We start from the raw sequence: 17019 nt of genomic DNA, 5'->3' as shown, positions 1-17019 counted from the left end.
AAGAGGCTGTCTTTCTTCCATCTGAGGATTTTGACTACCTTATCAAGGATAGGGTGGCTATAGGTTTGTGGGACCATTTCTGAATCTTCATTCCTATTCCATTGGTCCTCAGGCCTGTTCCTTGCCAATATCAAGGTGTTTTTATAACTATGGCTTTATAATAGAATTTGAAGTTTGGTATTGATACTCCTCCAGCACTGTTTTTCCTGCTAAGGACTGATTTTGCTCTTCAGGGTTTTCTTTTATTCCATATGAATTTTTGGATTGCTTCTTGTATTTCATTAAAGAACGTTGTTGAGGTATCGATAGGTATTGTATTGAATTTGTACATAGCTTTTGGCAATGTTGCCATTTTCACACTGTTAATCGTCCCAACCCCAAAGAGTGGGAAGTTTTGCTTCTTCCTTAAATCTGTTTTAATTTCCTTTTTCAGGTTTTTAACGTTTCGTCATAGAGATCCTTTACCTCTTTGATTTAGAACATTCCTAAGGTTTTTATTTTTTTTTTACTTTTTTTTTTCTTTTGGGGATACTACAGGAGGATTACATTTTGAATTTTAGCCTTGTCTTTCACATTGTTGGCATACAAAAAAGCTACTGGTTTTTGTGCAATAAGTTTATACTACTTTGTGAAAGTTTTGAATCAGCTCAAGTAACTTGGGAGAGGAGTCTATGAAGTTCTTTTTTTTAAAAAAAAAACTATGTGGGGGCTGGGGATATGGCCTAGTGGCAAGAGAGCTTGCCTCGTATACATGAGGCCCTGGGTTCAATTCCCCAGCACCACATATACAGAAAATGGCCAGAAGTGGCGCTGTGGCTCAAGTGGCAGAGTGCTAGCCTTGAGCAAAAGGAAGCCAGGGACAGTGCTCAGGCCCTGAGTCCAAGGCCCAGGACTGGCCGAAAAAAACAAAAAACAAAAAACTATGAATTATATTTTATTTAGTTATCTTCCTTTACAATTGAAACTCTGGGATTCAAAATTAACATCTTTTTATAAAATGCTTCAAAGACATCTTTACCATGGATGAACCTAAGCAGGATCATGATCTTGTCCAGGATCTTCTCCAGCTCCTTGTCTGTTGCTTCATAATTTAGAATCCACATGCTTAGCCATCAGCTCTGCAGGCTTGTTGGGTCTCTTGTTGATGAACATCTCAAAGGATTTCTTCCCCGGACTGATGAAGTGGTCATTTCCCTGGAAGCACACCTCTACCACATGGTACACTTTGTCCTTGAAGTCCAATAAATCTTGCACCATGTCTTTATCTTTTTCAGGATGGATATCAGTCTTTATCCCAAAAGTCTTGATGTACTCGGTCCAGTGCTGCAGCAGCACCTGGGTGAACAGCTGGGATATCTGGGTGAGATCTGGCACTCTCTTCTCATCCAGGAGGTGGTCCAGCCCCTTCTGGAGCATTGTTAAATGTTCTCCTAGTAGCTGTTTCTCCACACAAGCAATCATTGGTTTCTCTGTGCTGTGGTCCAGGTAAGTGAAAACACCGTTTCTTTACCCCTCTAGATGCTTACGCACATGGTTAGGGTATGCTGGAACATCTCTCTCTTGAATTAAACGTTGGCCTTCTGCAGCATAAAAAGTCTCTTCTGAGAGTTTCAGTTCAAAGGAATCTTCACATACCTGGAAATCTGATCACATGCTCAGCAGTCTCCGTAACAGGCTCCAGTCGACAACCCCATTGCTTCTCTCCCACTTGATCAGCAGCAGGTCTTACTCTGCACCATTCTGGCACTGATGATATGGTTCTGGAAAAGCTCTAGGCCCATGTCCGAAACAGAAGGGAGCCTGGAGTTCTGCAGGACCTAAGTATGGTCCAGGAAGAGGAAAATACTTCTGATCATGATCGTTTGTCTGTAGTGATCTTGCCAGCACATGTTTATCTTCTTTAGAAACCAAACACTGCTTAGTGATTCTTCTCTGAATGGAAGTATTTGTGCTTGGACGTGGTCCTCGCAGACCTGGCATAGCTGCTTGTAGAGTGTTGGGGAGATGTTCAACATCCTGGTAGAGCTCCTCCACGTTATACTTGATGGACATGCTGCCCCGGATGACTTAGATGGCCTCCGGCAACTTCTGCCACGTGTCCTGAGTGTAGTTGTCTAGCAGCTCCCCTGTCTTTGGGGAGAGGGTGTCCCTATTTGGATCGCCTTCATGCTTGTTTTTTGCCTTATTGCTCTGACTAGAAATTCCAGTACTATATTAAAGAGAAGTGGAGAGAGCAGACACCCTTGTATGTTCCTGATTTTGGAAGAAATAGTTTTAACTTTTCACCATTAAATGTAATGCTCGCTGTATGTTTGTCATGTGCAGGAATGTTCCATGGATTCCTGGTGGCTCCATAGCTTTCATCATAAATGGTTGTTGGATCTTTTTCTGCATCATTTGAGATGATCCTGTCGTTCTTGTCCTTACTCCTACCTATGTGCTGAATTATAATAATTGGCTTGCATATATTGAACCAGCTTTTTATCCTTGGAATGAATCCCATCTGGCCATAGTGTATGAGGTTTTTGATTAGCTCTTGATGTTGGTTGGCCAGAATTTTATTGAGAAATTTTGCATCGATGTTCATTAAAAAATGAGTCTATAATTCTCTTTGTTTTGAGGGTCCCTATCTGATTTTTGGATTATGTTATGCTGTTATGCTGGCACTATAGAACAAGTTTGATAGTGATCTTTTGCTTTCAATTTCATGGAAAAGTTTGAGGAATATTGGTTTGAGTTCTCCTTTGAAGGCCTTATAGAACTTGGCTGTGAATCCTTCTAATCCTTAGCCTTTCTTGGATGGGAGGTCTTTTATTGCCTTTTCGATTTCAATACTTGACAGGGGTCTATTTAGTAGGTTTCAATCCTCCTGGTTTACTTTGGGTATATCAATGTTTGCTAGAAATTCTTCTATTTCTTCCAAAATCTCAAATTTTTAGCATCGAAGTTTACGAAGTATTCCCTTATAGTGTTCTGAATCTTGCTTGTTTCTGTCCTAATGTTGCCATTCTCATCTCTGATTTTGTTTATTTCAGTGCATTCTCTCTCTTGGTCAGATTTGCTAAGGGACTGTCAATTTTGTTAAGTTATTCAATCAACCAGCTCTTTGTTTTGTTGATCCTTGCTATGTTTTCTTTTTTGGCTTCTGATTCATTTAGTTTGGATTTAATTTTAATTATTTGTTTCCATCTACTGGATTAGGGTTTGGCTTGTTGCATGTTTCCTAGAAACTTAAAGCGCATCATTAAATCATTGGTTTGAAATTTCTCCAGTTTGTTGATGAGGAACTCAGAGGTACAAATTTTCCCTTGAGTACAGAGGTTATTGTGTCCCAAAGGAGGATTTTGTTGGGAGAAGATCACAAAAGTAGTAGCTATGCACATATGATCATATAAAACCATATTTATAAAATGGACTCCAAAAAATGGAAACAAGATTTCAATTTTTGTGATTTTTCCCCTTTGTCACTGTTTTTCAGTCTGTAATTCTTGTCTTGTAAGTTTATCTGTTTTAGGAAGGGGGATGGGAAGCAAAGAAATGGTTGGACAAAGGGTGAACTAATGCTGCAGTGACACTCATTAGACTCTACGTTGAAAATGAACTATACAATTTGTGGGAGAGGAGGATCAGGAGATCGGGGATAAAATGAGAGAAGAGGTGACAATGTTCAAAAAGAAATGTACTGATTACGTTTATGTAACTGTAACCTCTTTGAACATCACCTTTAAAAATAAAAATAAATAAATAAAAAGAAAAGAGACTTTACATGGTAAGTCATATTCAGATATGGTTTGAGTTTTATATTAATATGGGAAGACATTATCTCTCATCAGCATCTCCCTTGATGCTTTTACTAGATCCAGATTTATTATACCTGGAATATCACTCTTGAACATATTCAAATGTTTTTAAATCCCATGTAGAAAATGAGAAGTTTTTACATCTCTCTTCTCTTTTTGATATAAGAGAATGAAAAGGTCAATATGTCTCTTGCTCATGTAATAATTCATTTATGTACACCTTTCTAGATCATAGACCAGAGAATGAAAGGATCTTACCAGTAGACTCTCCCTTGTTTACTCTCAGAGGGAGGAGGTGTTACTTAGAAAGTTGTAGGTACAGCAAGTTTGAAGAAGAAAGCCTATATGAGTGTCACTGTTTCTTAACTTCTGCTTCATTGGAAACCTTAACTTGGGAGGTTCCTGAAATTCTTATTGGGTTTTGATGTACATGAAAACAATTTGATATTCATTTATTATTTTTTATTCAATGTGAATTTTGAGTATTGTTGTAATTTTCCAAAAAATGATATACAGAAATAGTCTCATTCATTCTAGACTAAAAAAATTTAAGATGTGATAATCTTTAGCTGTTTACTAAAATCACTTTGGAAGGTACAGATTACTATAAAACTGATAATAGCCGTCCTCTTCTTCCCATAGCTGCTATGCATTCTAACAAATAGAAATTCTGTGTTGTTGATCTAAGCATCTGTGCTTTTTATAAGACTCTCAAAAATTTTAAATTTTTTACTTAGTAGTAACTAATCATTGCTTATAAGGAAAAGCAAGCACTAAGATGGAAAGTACTAGGATGCGGAATTGAACTTGGTACAATGGAAATTTGGGCTCAGATTGAGATACAATTACTTAAAGGACAGGAAAATATTTTAGGATTGTTAGTGCAAGTATGAAGTTCATTTAATTGGGGAGTTTTATAATGGCCTTGCATGAAACGTCTGGTATTCAGACAATCAGTGAATGATAATATGAAGGTTTTCTTTGAAAGATCCTCTAGATCAGAATATGTATACACTTTGTTTATTCATTTCTGTCACAGAATAAATGATTTTACTAAAGCACCAGGTGAAGGATTTTGCTTTGATTTAGAAGCAAAATTACTGAATTGGTGTACAGCAATTTATGCCACGTTAAATCCTGAAATGTTGCTGTAGAAACTGATAGTAATTGCTCATCAAAATAATCAAAAGCCAGTAAATTAATAAGTGGATTGAGGTTTAGCATAGGACTACACGTGTTTTGATCAGTTGCAGGTTGTGTGAGATGTTCCGTTTTTAGGTAGTATTATGACAGTTATGGCTGAGGTATCACTTTGGCAGTGGGACTTTCAATAAGAGAAGTCTATCTAACCATTGTGATATCTCTGCATGGTGGTCAGGGAACTATTTTTTCTTAAATCACACAGGTCTTTTATTTCAATTGTAGTTATGAGCAGGCTACTATATGAAGGACTGATGTCACAGGTCACCAAATGAATACATTATTTTATACATATTCAATATTCCCCTTTTTAAAAGCATTCCTCTCTTTTTATGGCACATTTTAGAGAAGTTCTCAAAAGCAAAATTCTTTGCTTATTAATGAACATTTAGATCCCAATACAATAGAACTGGTTGAAAGGCAGTACTTCACAGCAGAAAAATTCATTTGTGTCTGCAGTTTGAATCAATGTAAAGAAATATCATCTAAAAACAAAAAAATTTTAAATAGCGACCTTTGGATTTGGGGTACATATACATAATTATTACCTGATACAAACACATCAAGATGAAAAGTGTATGTGCTATGATATACATTTTCTCTGACTAGATCTTCAGTGTAAATGAGTTATTTGTGTACTTCATTCATTAACAGTAATAAACGCTCTAAACAGACTTGGGCACTCTAGGGACAGGATTATTGGGACTGAAAGGCTTCTTAGTAGAAAATACTGAAAAATCAATTCAGACGCAAACACTAACAATACAGTGTTGTGCGGTAACAGGTGACCTTTCATGTAGAAAAGGAGACTCACATTGGTTTCTTAAAGGGCCAGGTTGGCACAAAGTTCTCAGCATGTAGTTGATTCAGAAGGGATAGCCCAAAGTTCCTCAGGGAAAAAAAGTGGAATTATTTCCTTTGTTACTTGTGCCTAAAATTACTAATTATCTCCTGAAACTCAACGGGACCCAATTTAAGCCAATGTGGGATCATTCAATATTTGGCTTTGTTCAATAATGTGCACTACTTTCAGGATAGTGAAGCATTCTCTCTAATCAAACGTGACATGCTAATATGTCTCCTGTCACTAGATACACACAGTCATATGTCCATATTTTGATCAGAGATTTACATATGACCAAAGATTGCAGATGGCCTTAAGTTCTTATCACAGTCTCTCAAGAAATGCTAGGAAGCTTTAAACATCTGAGACGTGTGTCCTTTGGCAAAGCAGAGATAAATGCTTTTCCTTTTTGTTAACTCTCTGTAGTTTTATCTCCGGGAGGCGCTCTTCCTTTGTGGCATCTCAGCAAGAAACCCGCAGTGTCTACTTTTCCAATGTGTAGAATGCTTTGCATTGTTATGGGGTTTATAATTGCATGTTTGTGACTTCATCCCAACAGCCTTGCCCCATGAATACAGATAACATCTTACAAAAGGGGAGGCTGGGAACAACTCAGAGAGACAGGGTGGGAGGAGAGGCAGGCTGATGTGCTCAGTGACCATCTCCTAGTGCGGCTCTGGAACAACGAGTGGGGTAACTCTACTCTCCCGGATCCTGGAGTGGACTATGGTCAAAAACACTGGCGTGCTGTTCCATGGTCTGTGAAGCACCCTTGGGAAGAAGGAGAAATACTCAACCGATAGGTTGACATTTTATTTATATCACATCTCTTCTTGAATCGTTCTGAAGATCCCGAGGTGGCCGTGGCATTCCTTCTCTTTATTCACTTGGTTACAGTTTAAAATTTGAATAGCTGTTTATGCTGGAAGGCTGAGCACCCAATCAGCAGTCTTTGAATTGAAGCTGTATTGTTCACTCATGGAAATGCCTGTTTCATCTGTCAGCTCTCTTTTATAGTGAGCCTAATAATTTATGCTTGCTAAAGATGTTTTCTGACCTGTGATTCCATTGCCAGTTAGGAAAGGGCTTTGGCAGCATTCATACTTGCTTTCGAAATAGGGGGCCAGTAAGGTACAATTTAGCGAAATTGCTGCTCCACTGCACTAATGGTACCCAGGCCCAGACTAAGGGAGGGCAGAGGGGTAAGGGTTAGGGACCCTGTCCTCTAAAGAGGGACTAGACTCCAAAGAAAGATATCCTGGAAAGGGGCTTGTTTAGGAGCTGTCTTCTTCCCTAGAGGTCAGCCCTGTGGCTGAGCTAACTAACACACCTGCTCGAATGATGCAGTGGTCCATTATATCAACAGAAATGACTCCCTTCCTCTCCAACCCACAAGTCTGAGCCATCTCTTCAACCTTATATTCTTAGTAGAAGAATAAAGCCGTCTTTTCAATCTTATATACTCAGATATTTATTTGTTAAAATGTATTGGAGTCTATTAGTGATCAACTAATATACACACATACATACAAACCCCCACACACTAATACACAAGTCAAGTCCTTTGTGCCCTTCAAAAGAGTATTCTATTTGAATTTTCATGCAGTATTTTGTATTACTATTAAAGTTGCATTCTATTAAGCAACAGTTATTTAAATGGGTAATGCTATCTTATAATTATATTCTTTCAAGTCTTTAATTCACAAATTATTGACAGAACTGACTTACCCCACAGAGGACTTTACTAATTGCAAATGAGATTATATGTCAGATGAAGTACATTTTTCTCTTTTTTATTCTCTAAAAACAATATGTACATATATCACTGTTACTTGTATCTATACCTATTATCTATTTATCAACATCTCTCTATCATCTTATCCTTGGTAAAAGTCATTTGTATACATGTTTTATAATAAACTAATATTTTCACTTTTTGAGGTTGCCATTTAATCTTATTTATTTTGTATATATATATCTTATAGCCTCATATCAATGCTTATTCCTTATGTTGAATACAATATTTAAGAAGTTGATTCCTAGTAGCTTTTGTTCCAGTAACAACAAGTGTTGAAAAGCAATTTTTTTTTTTTTTTTTTTTTTTTGGCCAGTCCTGGGCCTTGGACTCAGGGCCTGAGCACTGTCCCTGGCTTCTTCCCGCTCAAGGCTAGCACTCTGCCACTTGAGCCACAGCGCCGCTTCTGGCCGTTTTCTGCATATGTGGTGCTGGGGAATCGAACCTAGGGCCTCGTGTATCCGAGGCAGGCACTCTTGCCACTAGGCTATATCCCCAGCCCCGAAAAGCAATTATTGAAGCCGAAGGATTGTGGGTATGATACAGATAGTATTCTTTAGTAAACTTTTAATAAAGTTCTGAAAACAATAATATCAAAGATAGGTAAGAAAATTTTAACTGCAGCACTGATGAGGTTACATTTGGAATCCAGTATTGAGGTAATTATTATAAAGTATTTTCTATACATAGTTTAGAAAAGTTCCCTGGCCAGGTTAGCATTGCTAAATAACCAAAGAACAGAATTGGAAGTACTACCTTACCATTATATCTGCTGCCTTATTTTTGTCTTTCATGTCTGTATGTTTTTAAATAGGTAAGTAAAAGTTGGTATTTACCATCACAGAAATATAGGATCTCAGATGTAAAATACAAAAAAATCTCATATTATAACTCAGGATATTGGAGCTTTTATTTCTGTTGTTATTTGCAGGTTGTAGAACTTGTTAAATTTGCTGTATTCTAGTTGAAATTAAAACTCTGTGACACAGATATTATTTTTATCTAACTAATAAAGAGGACAGATGAAGAAAAGACCAGAAAAATGATGGAAACAGATCTGTTGCTCCTTATTTCACAGAAACATAATGAAATATACTAAAAAAATCAGGAGTAGGGAAAAGGAGATGGGCTATAAAAAAATAATTTAGGGGCTGGGGATATAGCCTAGTGGCAAGAGTGCCTGCCTCGGATACACGAGGCCCTAGGTTCGATTCCCCAGCACCACATATACAGAAAACGGCCAGAAGCGGCGCTGTGGCTCAAGTGGCAGAGTGCTAGCCTTGAGCGGGAAGAAGCCAGGGACAGTGCTCAGGCCCTGAGTTCAAAGCCCAGGACTGGCCAAAAAAAAAAAAAATTTAGACAAAGTTGAATGGGTCCAAAATACATTGTGTGCTTTTATAGGACCATTATGATGAGACCCTTTTGTACAATTAATGTATGATAAACGTTTTAAGGTGTCATCCTTTAATATTTACTAACACTTTTACACCAACAAGTAATAGCAAAATTAGCTATGATACAACATAACCCCACCTTTAACTTTTGCTAAATAATTAGTAAGAACTGAACAGAATATGTTCCTGACTGAAAATTCCTTTCCCTAATTTCATCTTTTCTTGAACTTCTCTATAATGGAGCAATGGACAATAAGAATCACTTTAACTAGGTTTTTGTTTTGTTTGTTTGTTTGTTTCTTGTTTTTTGCCAGTCCCGGGCCTTGGACTCAGGGCCTGAGCACTGTCCCTGGCTTCTTTTTGCTCAAGGCTAGCACTCTGCCAACTTGAGCCACAGCGCCACTTCTGGCCACTTTCTATATATGTGGTGCTGGGGAATCGAACCCAGGGCTTCATGTATATGAGGCAAGCACTCTTGCCACTAGGCCATATGCCCAGCCCTAGGTTTTTTTTTTTTTTTTTTTTTTTTTTTTTTTGCCAGTCCTGGGCCTTGGATTCAGGGCCTGAGCACTGTCCCTGGCTTCCTTTTGCTCAAGGCTAGCACTCTGCCACTTGAGCCACAGCGCCACTTCTGGCCATTTTCTGTATATGTGGTGCTGGGGAATTGAACCCAGGGCCTCATGTATACGAGGCAAGCTCTCTCGCCACTAGGCCATATCCCCAGCCCTGGTATGGTTTTTTTTTAATCTCTGAGTTTTGGGGTTATATTAGTGTGGACAGGTCTAATAGAATTTTGTAATTTGTTTTTACATATAAATCTGGAAAGACCATGTAAAGTTAATAATGCTTTACAGGAAATGAATACATATATATGTATATATATATATATATATATATAATGAAACTAAGGAGTGTTTGGAGAAGAATCACAAAATGGATAACGATTGAAGTGTGTTTTTTAGTGGAGATGAGCTAAAAGAATAATCTTCGATGTGGAAAAACAGAATCTATAGTTGGATCCTAGCCTAAGAAATTCTAAATATTGTTAATTTTTTTTCCTAGAATAAACATTGATAGGTTGCCAACTTGCAGAAATCTAGTGTCTATTTCTTTTAGATTTTTAAAATATATAGCTTACATGTAAACTTGCATAATATATCCCTTACCCTAAGACAATTTTGTGGGCTATTTGCCCATCTTCATATTTTGAGCACTTGTTGCATAGTACCTGAGTCTAGGTAAGTACTTAGTGAGTATTTATTTAACTGAACTGAACTGATGTTTTTAGATAAATATAAGCATGGTCTTGTGAAATGGTTAGTGTATTTATTAATCATTAACCCAAAATGTGATGATAGGTTTAAATTCGTAGCAGATTGAAGAATTATTTGTGTTAGTTTTGATTATAGCTATGGCAGATGATTGAGAAACAGCTAGCTTGCTAGCTAGCTGGAGTGTGAACTTGGATGACAATGTGCCTTTTCATAGAATGCTCCTGGCATGCTAAACTGGACAATACTTGGTCTGACAGCATATTGTATTGGGTATAACAATACTGATATTTTTACATGATATTAAAGATGTGTGGAGACATCATCTATCAAATTTCTTACAAATGTCTTGCCAGGTTGTATTATGAACTATTATCAAGAGTGTCATTCTATCTCATATACTTAGTTTACCTTAGTGTTTTTTCTTTCTTTCTTTTTTAGTAAGATGGGTATTTGAGAAAGTTAACGTGCTAGCAGACTTTCAACTCAGCATTAACACTAGGGATTTTGGTATTCTGAACTTATTTTTTTTTTTACCAGTACTTGTAGGGTTCTTTAACTACATTCCTTGGCTATGACCTCGGGGCTTTCTAAGGGATTTCATACTAGACTGCTGACATAGATGGATCAGAACTATTGGTCAAGGAACAGCTTGAGGATGGCTTCACATGATGTCTTGTGAGAGCTACATGCTCTTTGTTTCCTATCTCCACCTTTTTTTCCCTTTCCTCTCACCTTCTCAGTCTCCTACAGAGATGTAAGCACCTCAGCTACTGATAAAACAATTTGGCTTTTTGTAACAGATGGGGACCTCCATCTGGTATAAGCATGTAAGGGGATGTCCTTGGTGCTAGTGAGAAATGTGGGAAGCAGAGATGAGCTCCTCTTCATAAGAAATGTGCCTTGTGATCAATTTCTCATTCATTATAGCATAGGTAGCTACATTGACCCTCAAACTTGGGCATGACCTAAGAATAGAGGGTGGCTGCTTAGGAAACAAAACTCTTCAGTGGAAAAAAAATAGCTACAGGAATCTTATACACATTTAACGAAATAACACAATCTTTGTTGTTGGTGGTGATGTTTTAAATAAAAATAGTGTCTAGCATCAAGAACATAGTGGACTTTCATTACCATGTGAATTCATGAAATATGAGCAACATATAAGTCTATGTTAACTGGTGAATATAGAGAAATCATAAGCATGTTTTTTTCTTTTCACATCTAGAAGATGAGAAGTAGATTGAAGATAGTGGCTAGTTTGTTATAACTAATCTTTCAGGTAAAAGCAAAAATTTCCTCTGCTTGTATTTGTCAACTTTCTCTCTTGCCCAATAGCTATGTTAGTTAAGATGGGTGATGTTAAATTTGTAGAGCTTCTATACTAGGGGAAGTTCTGGAGAAAGTAGTTCGTTGTGTAGTGCTTTCCTCTGTTGAAAAGGCATTCTGTTAATCCTTATCATTGGTTTTTATTAGCCTGCTATTTCTGTTCTGTTCTACAGGCTAGGCAGTGTGCCTTTTTTTTTTTTTCTGAGCAGATATCACTTCTCTACATACAGGCTTCTTTGGCTACCTCTCTTTGGTTAGCTATTTGATGAAAAGATTAAAGAATAAAGCTGGATCTGAGACCTAATCTGTAGTCTACATATATTTACATAAATTCCTGGAAAAGTAAATAAAAAGAACCACATGAATAAAATGGTGAAAACATGTGAGATTCAAAGCAGCTACTTATTGAAGGGTGGAAAAGACAGTCTTGTGTCATTACAATTAAACTGACTATGCCAGTTCATTTACTATTTTCAGTGAATTTTAATTGAGTTGTGTCTCATTTTTATAAATGTTGTCAATCTTCATTTTCTCTGTCTCCCGTGTACCAACTTAAACACACCCGCACAGATAGAGATCCACAGATCACGTGTTTTGGGGAGACTACCATCTGTAGATAGAGCCCAACACCAACCCATACACAGTGACACATAGCACTACAAACATTAAAACATCTTACCCCGATAGAACACCCACAAGACTGAGGGGAAAAAACACCCTTCTTTTAATGCATTTATTTTAGAGACACAAAAGCTCAGCCAGTAATCAGTTTTGATAACTTTAGATGTCTGTTTCCCTGATGTAATGACTAGACTCGGCAATAACAATACTTCATTATGCTATTCAAAGTGTATGGCAGGATTCAGGCAGAGCTAGACTCAAAACCTGGCCCACAGCTGAAAGCAGAGATGATGCATTAATCCGCAGCAACACCCTCTCCCCCACTGATCCCTTCAGCATTCAGCCACTAATAATGGATATCATTTTTCTTCATAAAATTGGTGGTACTCGAATCAAGCACATGACAGTTAAGGTTTGTTTAGTCTTTCAAGCAGGTGATTACAGAATTGAGCTTCCCAAGTGAGAAGCCAATGGAATACAAATAGTTAAGAACACGTTTGAAGGGGGGAAAAATTGTCCGGCCCCATCTGTCAAACTGTGCGTATGACATCATCAGATATCCTGCACTTGTTTGCAGCTATTCAGCGCGGCCCGCCCCGCAGTCTATGCTTTGTGTTCTAGTTTCCTTTACAGGGCCAGCGGGCTGGAAAATTACCACATGCTGTCACAGTTAGCTCAGCCAGGTCTTGTTATCATTGTTTCCAAGGAATCCATTCATTCCGTTATTTTACATATTGGGCAGACGTCCTGCCACTGAGGCTTGAGCTGCAGTAACTTGAAGGGCCAAACGTTAATGGGCCTCTATTGTTGGTAGAATGGCAGTGCAATACGTGGGAAAAAATACCCAGACAGCTCCCTGACACTGGTTTAGGACCTCTAGACTTAGGGGGTAGCCTGTGAAGATCTTTTATGTAAACAAGCCTTCAATAAACAATGAATATCTCCTGTGTCAATATTCATAACCCATCAATAAAAAAAATATAAATCTTCAACTAGAAAGAAGCCCAAATGTATTATGGATGACAGAGCCTTTCCTTAAAATAATCTATAGAATGTGGGTAAGTCTCCTTCTAAACACTGCTAATTTATGGGGGGCAGGGCTGCATTATTGAAGCTTTGAAAGACATTTGATTTGGGCTAGCTATATTCTCACTGCAGCATAATACAGTGTGTAAGTTTTGTGGCTCCAACTACTACGAGACTGAGAAAAAGACAAGTGACTTAGTGGCACATTACACCTTCACCATGCAAGCAAGTTAAAGAAAGTTAATGAAAACATTAGATAAGTTATCTAGGATTAAGCTAACTTTAAGGTGGATTGTGTGATCTTGATTAACCAGAGGATAGATAGGAATAAAGTTCACAGACAAGCCATATTAATACCAGAATGTGAAAATTCAATCTTTAGGGAGGATACATAGTGGGTCTGCAGTTATCTTTACAGCTTTTATTATCATTGTCATTATGATTATAGTTGTTGTTTTTTCAAGTATTCATTCATATTCTTCAAGACAAATCCAATCTCTTGGCTAGATAGTGTTTTGGAAACCAATTCCAATTGTTTTAATTCTTACTGTGTCTGGAAACTTCTTCCACCTGATTTTCTTTGCCTTGGAAAAGACACTTTGATAACTAGACCTGACTACTCAAGGTGGGATGACATGATATTTATTTAATTCCATGGACACTTGGAAGAACTTTGATTCATCTTGCCATTTTAAATGTGTCATTTTAATCATTAGCTCAGTTGTTTCTTCTGCTAATTTCTATCATAGATTCCACACAGAGCTCCAAATTACCTTGTAAAAATTTATATCAGAATAGTTCTTAATTGTTTGAAGAATTAGAACATGGGGTTGAACCACTGGAATTGGAAGACTGAATAAGAAAAGGGTTTTCTTATACTGACAAGTATAACCTGCATCATAGTTAAAATAAAGCATACTATGTATAAAAGTTGCTCTATCCCAAAGTCAGGTTTGTCAGTATATCTTTTGTATAAAACATATTCTAATTCAATGAATATCATTTTTGTGTCTGGCAGCTAATTTTAAATGGCTCCCCTTTTCAACTGACATTAAGAGCCAATTGAGATAAATTTATTTTTCCATAAAAGTAATATATGTCAGGACTAGCTTTCCTAAGCCAAGCCCTTCAAGCAATCATAATCATTTTGTAAACCATCGATAATGTCATCTTTGAGAAGGAAAGCTTTCTTCAGTGTATATAAAATGTTACATTAAGATAAATATTAAAATGTGGCAGTCTTCTTTCAAATACAATTTTAGGGAATCTTGCAGGGTTTTCAAATCTGCATATTAGAAAGAATAAATGGCACCCTCTTATAATCAGTTGTTTTATTCTTCCAACATTTTTTTCTGCTCTCAACTTGAGGTTAGGGTTTTGCAAGATAATAGAAGTTTTGATAAAGAATGCTACCTTGACCTCATAGCCACACCTAATCTTTTGTCACCTCAGAGAAACATCCTTATCCCCAAATTGAAAGTGACCTTTGTTTTAACTCAAAAGTATTTAGTAGAGTAGACTACTGAATGATGCATTATCACATTTGAGAAATATATAAAATTAAAAAGCCATTTTTCACAAGCACTAAAGAACTGTTCCATTAGTTTAAAAAACATCCTGTATTTATCACCACAAGTATATGTCAAGCTGTATTTATTGGCAAAGATTCATAGCAAAACTATGTTCTGCTTTTAAGTTCTTAGAGCATCATATTAAACATAACGTTCATATAAAAGCAATTTATGAAGGGGACTATTGCTAACAGTAGCTCATCTTATTGAAAGAAAAACCCTCCAACCTAACAATTACATCTACCTCCTACAACTAATAAAATAAAAATGTCTCAATTCTGCTAATCAATATTCATAATTGTTGTGAATGGATAAAGAACTTTCATTCAGTGAATGGCCCACCTGTAAGTAATGTTTTTCATTTGTGCATCCAGTCTAGCAGTGATGTTCTTAAGCCTAATTTCTTCCCTTTTGTTACCACCTGGTTTCTATAAAGGAAATATTTCTAAGAAATCACATCAAAATAACTTAAACTTTTCTTCCCAGATGGGCCTTCACATCTCATTAGAAACTTTTTATAGTATTAACAATTTTCCTTCATTTTGTATTAGAATCTTATAATTTAGGAATTTGAGTCACCTAACAAGATATGACCATGCAATCATTTCCACAATTTTCATATCATATTAGTGAAAACAAATACTAATATAATAGGATGCTCACATGAAACCTCCTAATAGAACATGACAAAACTTTTCATATTTTATTTATGCATTCTGGTTGTCCTTCTCCACTTCAACATTTTCTACTTCAGTGTAAGGGAAAGTAGCGTGGGTTTGCATGTTTTTGAATACCAATAAATGATACTGTGATACAACAGTAATGCAAAATTTAACTGCTCTCATTTTGCTATGGGACCAATGTATTTCTCTGGGTCATCAAAACTTTATTTGAATAATAATGCTTTCATTAGTTTTGTTATCTGTTTCAATTTATATTAGAAACTAAGCTCTTTGCAAAAAGACAACAAGAGACTCTGTTGTGGCATATGAAGATGCAATCGTTTGAAGAAATAATGCAAGTACTTTAGTAATTTATTGCATCTCTCCTACTCCAAGTATCTAGTTGATTGAAAGGTTAGCTTTTGCCTCGAATTAGTGAGGCAATTCCTTTCATTTTATACTCAGATTGTCTTTCATTACACAGAGTACATTCACTCAAAGATACTTTCGTTTAACCCTGTTTATTTGAGCAGTTTCCAGCAGTGTTGGGTGAGAAAACAAACTAGAAGGAATAGTTAAATCTCCCAATCTAGTAGTCCACCAGCACCAATAGAGTACAGACATCAAAACAAAGTCTTTTTGAATCCATTTTACTTGTATCAAGAATTGCACTGAGATTAAATACAATATCTTCTCAAGCAAGGAAAGCCTTGTTTTAATGACAAAATGCTTTGATCTTTTCAAAATTGCTTTGTATAGTATAGACTTCAATAGTCCTCAACAAGCATAGCTAAGTGAGAATTAACTCTACAGTGCTTGGCAGAAAGTACATCTCCATCACCACTTATATAGAAGAAGCTCTGTGAAATCCAGCAGGAAAATTTTTGGTCATCTAGTGCAATATTTTTTCCTAACATATATTATTCGCTCATGGAAAAGAGATATTTCTTATACATTACAGTAAACAAGATTCACACAACCAAAATTGCCCTTGAAATGTTTTGTTGGGAAGGCACCACATTGGAGGGTGTATTTGTTTATCCTGTCTTTAATAAATCCAACACAACTTGCCTGTCTTCCAGGCTGCTATTAATTCAGGTGAAGATAAGATGAAGACAGTGGTACATGTTTAGTTGTCACACCTTTAAAACACTCAATCACTCAGTGGTGAGATGTTCACATTATGAGTGGCAGGCAGTAACTGAGATTTCATACTTTCTGGATCATGTTTACCTCAGAATGTGTTATCAATGAAAAGAATGGCTGGTAGAATTTAAACTTCTGTTGTTTTTTCTCTCTCTTTTTTCTCGATCAATTCTTTATATTTTTCTTTTTCTCTTTTTTTCTGATCTGAATGAGTGTAGTTAACACGAGTAAATCTATAATTGTCTTTCATTTAATTTCTTAACTAAATTTCCCCTTCCCCCTTCTAAATGTAGGCTTCTTGACAGCTAGGGGCAGGTTTATCTTGTTCATTACTGTATTATTGACACCTAGTTTAGTGCC

General features: G+C 36.6%; 1 pseudogene; it reads right to left on the bottom strand.

The window, feature by feature from the left end:
* Window positions 1–938: 938 nt before the first annotated feature.
* On the bottom strand, window positions 939–6600 carry LOC125339939 (annotated as a pseudogene).
* Between the last annotated feature and the right edge of the window lie 10419 nt (window positions 6601–17019).

This window comes from Perognathus longimembris, chromosome 22 (assembly GCF_023159225.1).
Source record: "Perognathus longimembris pacificus isolate PPM17 chromosome 22, ASM2315922v1, whole genome shotgun sequence".
NCBI classification, from domain to species: domain Eukaryota; kingdom Metazoa; phylum Chordata; class Mammalia; order Rodentia; family Heteromyidae; genus Perognathus; species Perognathus longimembris.
The sequence above is the reverse complement of the archived record's forward strand: the minus strand, read 5'-3'. Positions and strand labels throughout refer to the sequence as shown.